Genomic DNA, 6,000 nt, shown 5'->3' on the forward strand with positions numbered 1-6,000 from the left:
TTCCCTTCTTGGTTGGTTGGCCGGTTCGTTTGTATGTTAGTTTGTTCATTGGTCAGCTTGTTTGTTTGCTTGTTGGTTGGTCGGTTCGTTTGTTTGTTCATTGGTTGGCTTGTTTGTGTGTTGGTTGGTTGGTTGGTTGGTTTGTATGTTTGTTAGTTGGCTGACTGGATTGTTTGTATGTGTTTGTTCATTGGTTGGTTGATTTGTTTATTCCTTTGTTCATTAGTTGGCTCATTTGTGTGTTGGTTAATTTGTATGTTTTTTTGGTAATTGGTTGGCTTGTTTGATGGTTGGTTGGTTTGTACGTTTTTGTTGTATGTTGTTGTTTGTTTTTGTTGTATGTTTTTGTTTTTGTTGTTTGTATGTGTGTTCATTGGTTGGTTGGCTGGTTCATTTGTATGTTTGTTTGTTGGCTTTTTTGTGTGTTGGTTGGTTGGTTGGTTGGTTGGTTCATTTGTATGTTTTTGTTGTATGTTGTTTGTTGTATATTTCCGTTTTTGTTGTTTGTATGTGTTTTTGTTTATTGGTTGGTTGGTTCATTTGTATGTTTGTTTGTTCATTAGTGGGTTAGTTTGTTTGTTTGTTGGTTGGTTCATTTTTATGTTTGTTCATTGGTTGGCTTGTTTGTTTGTTGGTTGGTCGGTTCGTTTGTTTGTTCATTTGTTTGCATGTTTGTGTGTTGGTTTGTTGGTTGGTTTGTATGTTTGTTAGTTGGCTGACTGGATTGTTTGTATGTGTGTTTGTTCAGTGGTGGGTTGGTTGGTTTATTCCTTTGTTCATTAGTTGGCTCATTTGTTTGTTTGTTGGTTAATTTGTATGTTTGTATGGTTATTGGTTGGCTTATTTGTTGGCAGGTTGGTTGGTTGGTTGGTTGGTTGGTTGGTTGGTTGGTTGGTTGGTATGTTTGTTAGTTGGCTGACTGGTTTATTTGATCATTGGTTGGTTGGTTGCTTTGTTCATTGGTCGGCTCATTTGTTTGTTTGTTGGTTCATGTGTATGTTTGTTTGTTCATTTGTGGGCGTGTTTGTTTGTTGTTTCATTTGCATGTTTGTTTGTTGGCTGACTGGTTTGTTTGTATGTTTGTTTGTTCATTGATATGCTCCTTTGTTGGTTGGCAGGTTCATTTGTATGTTTGCTTGTTCATTAGTTGGCTTGTTTGTTTGTTAGTTAGTTGCTGACTGGTTTGTTTGTTCATTGGTTAGCTTGTTTGTTTGTTGGTTGGTTGGTTTGTTCATTGGTCGGCTTTTATGTTTGTTGGTTGGTTAATTTCTATGTATGTTGATTCATTGGTCAGCTTGTTTGTTTGTTGGTTCGTTCGTTTCTCTGTTTGTTTTTTCATTGATGGGCTTCTATGTTGGTTGGTTGGGTTATTGGTTGGCTTTTTTGTTGGTTGGTTCATGTGTATGTTTGTTTGTTCATTGGTCGGCTTGTTTGTTTGTTGGTTGGTTCATGTGTATGTTTGTTTGTTCATTGGTCGGCTTGTTTGTTTGTTGGTTGGTTGTTTCATTTGTATGTTTGTTTGTTGGCTGACTGGTTTGTTCGTATGTTTGTTCATTGATATGCTCCTTTGTTGGTTGGTTGGTTGATTTGTATGTTTGCTTGTTTGTTCGTTGGTCGGCTTGTTTGTTGGTAGGTTAATTTGTATGTTTGTGGATTCATTGGTGAGCTTGATTGTTTGTTGGTTGGTTGGTTTGTTTTTTGGCTGACTGGTTTGTTTGTATGTTTGTTTCTTCATTGTCGGGCTCCATTGTTGGTTGGTTGGTCCATTTGTTTGTTCATTGGTTGGCTTGTTTGTCGGTTCATTTGTATGTTTGTTTGTTCATTGGTTGGCTTGTTTGTTGGTTCATTCAGTTTCTTCTGTGCTTTTCAGCAGTTGTTTTTCGTGTGTCTCGCGTGTGCTCCCGCCACCTCTGCTTAACGACTGCTGCCTTTAACAGAGCGACAAGTGATTAGACAAACACTTCCCGCTGTGTCATCCACTCACCTGTCGCCAATCTCGAAGCCGGTCTTGTCAAACCTCGCTTCGTTGCTGGTGCGCAGGCCACGCCCACCACAGTTGGCTTGTTTGTTTGTTGGTTGGTTCATTTGTATGTTTGTTTTTCATTGGTCGGCTTGTTTGTTGGTTAGTTGGTTGGCCTGATTGTTTGTTGGTTGGTTAATTTGTATATTTTTTGTTGGCTGACTGGTTTGTTTGTATGTGTGTTTGTTCATTGGTGGGCATGTTTGTTGGTTGGTTAATTGGTTGGTTGGTTGTTTCGTTTATATGTTTGTTTGTTGGCTGACAGGTTTGTTAGTATGTTTGTTTGTTCATATGTGGCCTCAATTGTTTGTTGGTTGGTTGATTGGTTCATTTGAATGTTTGTTTGTTTATTGGTCAGCTTGTTTGTTTGTTGGTTGGTTCATCTATATGTTTGTTTGTTCATTGGTCGGCTTGTTTGTTTGTTGTATGGTTTATTTGTATGTTTGTTCGTTTGTTAGCTGACTAGTTTGTTTGTATGTTTTTTGTCAATTGGTCGGCTTGTTTGTTTGTTTGTTAGTTGCTGACTGGTTTGTTTGTATGTTTGTGTGTTCATTGGTGGCCATGTTTGTTGGTTGGTTAAATGGTTGTTTCATTTGTATTATTGTTTGTTGGCTGACTGGTTTGTTATTATGTTTGTTTGTTCATTAATGGACTAGTTTTTTGGTTGGTTGGTTCATTTGAATGATTTTTTGTCTATTGGTCGGCTTGTTTGTTTGTTGTATGGTTTATTTGTATGTTTGTTTGTTAGCTGACTAGTTTGTTTGTATGTTTTTTGTCAATTGGTCGGCTTGTTTGTTTGTTTGTTAGTTGCTGACTGGTTTGTTTGTATGTTTGTGTGTTCATTGGTGGCCATGTTTGTTGGTTGGTTAAATGGTTGTTTCATTTGTATTATTGTTTGTTGGCTGACTGGTTTGTTATTATGTTTGTTTGTTCATTAATGGACTAGTTTTTTGGTTGGTTGGTTTATTTGAATGTTTTTTTGTCTATTGGTCGGCTTGTTTGTTGGTTGGTTCATTTGAATGTTTGATTGTTTCATTGTTCATTTGTTTGTTGTATGGCTTATTTGTATGTTTGTTTGTTAGCTGACTGGTTTGTTTTATGTTTGTCCATTGGTCAGCTTGTTTGTTTGTTAGTTAGTTAGTTGCTGACTTGTTTGTTTGTTCAATGGTTGGCTTGTTTGTTGGTTGGTTGGTTGGTTGGTTGGTTGGTTGGTTGGTTGGTTGGTTGGTTGGTAGGCCAACTGGTTTGTTTGTATGTTTGTTTGTTCATTGGTCGGCTCGTTTGTTGTTTGATCCGTTTGTTGGTTTGTATGTTCATGGGTTGGTTTGTCAGTTCGTTTGTTAAATGGCTGACTAGTTTGTTTGTATGTTTGTTTCTTTATTGGTCGGCTCGTTTGCTGGTTTGTTGTTTGGTTTGTTTGTTGGTTTGTATGTTTGTTAGATGGCTGACTGGTCAGAAGATAGGGCAAGGAACAACTGATTAGATTTTGGACCTGCTTCTGGTCATTTCTACTACGTTACCTTACATCATTTATGTGTGTGTGTATCTTTCATTCCGCAATGGCTAGCTCTAAAAGGTAAGTAATACAGTCAAGAGCTTCATTTGGCTTTCTTAGGTTGATATCATCAATATAGCCTGAATAGTAAAAACCCTCTGAAGAAGGCTGCAAAGACAAGGTAGTGGAAACTTGTCAGGTACAAACAATGTTACCATTCAGGCTTGTATAGACTAAACCTGTGCATACATATATACATATATATATATGCATCAAATATAAATACAGTCTATTATAAAGCATTATTTTCATTTGAATAACATAAATACAGTATTATACAGCATTATTCACTTCTGAACAATATAAATACAGTCTATTGTACAGCATTATTCACATGTGAATAATATAAACACAGTCTATTACACAGCATTATTCACAAGTAAATAATATAAACACAGTCTATTTTACAGCATTATTCACGTGTGAATAATATAAATACAGCAATATTCACACGTGAACAATATAAATAGTCTATTATACCGCATTATTCACATGTGAATACTATAAATACAGTCTACTATACAGCATTATTCGAATGATATAAATGCAGTCTATTATACAGCATTGTTCACATGTGAATAACATAAATAGTCTAATATACAGCATTATTCACATGTGAATAATATAAACACAGTCTATTATACAGCATTATTCACGTGTGAATAATATAAATACAGCAATAATCGCATGTGAATAATATAAATAGTCTATTATACAGCATTATTCACATCTGAATACTATAAATATAGTCTATTATACAGCATTATTCGCATGTGAATAACATAAGTACAGTCTATTATACAGCATTATTCACATGTGAATAATATAAATACAGTCTATTATACAGCATTCTTTACATGTGAATAATATAAATACAGTCTATTATACAGCATTATTCACACGTGAATAATATAAATACAGCAATATTCACATGTGAATAATATAAATAGTCTATTATACAGCAGTATTCACATGTGAATACTATAAATACAGTCTACTATACATCATTATTAACATGTGAATGATATAAATACAGTCTATTATACAGCATTATTCACATGTGAATAACATAAATAAAGTCTATTATACAGCATTATTCACATGTGAATAATATAAACACAGTCTATAATACAGCATTATTCACATGTGAATAATATAAATACAGCAATAATCGCATGTGAAAAATATAAATAGTCTATTATACAGCATTATTCACATATGAATACTATAAATACAGTCTATTATACAGCATTATTCACATGTGAATAACATAAATACAGTCTATTATACAGCATCCCTCAGACGCTACATCAAAAAGCGACATCAGTGTGTAAAGGATATATCCACATGGGCTCAGGAACACTTCAGAAAACCACTGTCGGTAATTGCAGTTGGTCACTATATCTGTAAGTCGCAGTTAAAACTCTACTATGCAAAGCCATTTATCAACAACACCCAGAAACGCCGCCCAAGCTCATCTGAGATGGACTGATGCAAAGTGGAAAAGTGTCTTTGCAGTCTATTCGGTTGAATATAATTTGAAAAGGATTTGTTATATTCTCTTTTCATTTCCCATTTACACAACCTGACAACTTCACTACTTTTTTTGGGTGTTGAATGTTCCCCGCTGACAACTCTTTTGACCTTTCAGATTTACCCCAACTTGATGGCCAAGTTCCTGTCCATCGGCGGGGGACCTTGAAAACGTGGTCCCGGGACTGAAAATAGACGAAGGGAGGAAAGCAGGAGGAGAATGTGGAGCGAGAGGGAAACGAGAAGCGGGAGAGGACGACGACGACGTGACTCGCCATTGGACGGGAGGAGATTTGAGCCTCCACTTAGAAGGCAGTGAAAGTTGAGGCCGGCGTCTCGGGTTTGGCGTCGGGAAAGGAAGCCAACACCTGAGCCCCCACGTCAGGTCACCAAGTCAGGATACCAAGTCAGCGAGCCAGGGCTGCGCTTTACGTAGCTAGTTGTTGTTTGTTTTTTTGTCGGTTTTGTTGAGGAAAAAAAAAACACTTCATCTGTCACACACTCGAAATGTGGAACTTTTCCAAAAATGCAATAAAATCTGTGCCTTGTCCAACTCATAAAGAGCCCGCTTCAGTTCTTATTTCTTGTGTCGGAAATCAGGTCGAATCGAGAATCCTTTCTGAATCGAATCGTTGCCGCAGGAATCGGAATCGGATCGAATTGTTGGGTCCCCGAAGATTCACATAAAATAATGTGTATATATTAGGGCTGGGCAACGATTCAAAATTTTAATCTAAGTTAATCGCACTATTTCTCCGATTAATCGCGATTAACTGCATTGTATACGCAAAGCCCAATAATGAATTCAAAAGTAGTGTGTAGTGCACCTTTATTGGAATATTCTCCCACATGAACAAAAGCGCCAAAACATTTGTTGTGCAAACACAATTTA

General features: G+C 36.4%; 2 protein-coding genes across 2 annotated transcripts in view; one reads left to right on the plus strand and one right to left on the minus strand.

Annotated features, from left to right (window-relative positions):
• Nucleotides 1-5,669, plus strand: part of LOC133545567 (junctophilin-1-like) — a 31,073-nt gene extending 25,404 nt beyond the window's left edge. Inside the window, exon 7 of the mRNA XM_061891272.1 lies at nucleotides 5,227-5,669. The gene's annotated coding sequence lies outside the window, so the exon portion shown is untranslated. The remainder of the gene's footprint in view (nucleotides 1-5,226) is intronic.
• LOC133544948 (proenkephalin-A-like) overlaps nucleotides 1-6,000 on the minus strand; it is a 145,310-nt gene that overhangs the window by 133,671 nt on the left and 5,639 nt on the right. The window lies entirely within an intron of this gene.

Source organism: Nerophis ophidion, linkage group LG28, assembly GCF_033978795.1.
Source record: "Nerophis ophidion isolate RoL-2023_Sa linkage group LG28, RoL_Noph_v1.0, whole genome shotgun sequence".
In the NCBI taxonomy this organism is placed as follows: domain Eukaryota; kingdom Metazoa; phylum Chordata; class Actinopteri; order Syngnathiformes; family Syngnathidae; genus Nerophis; species Nerophis ophidion.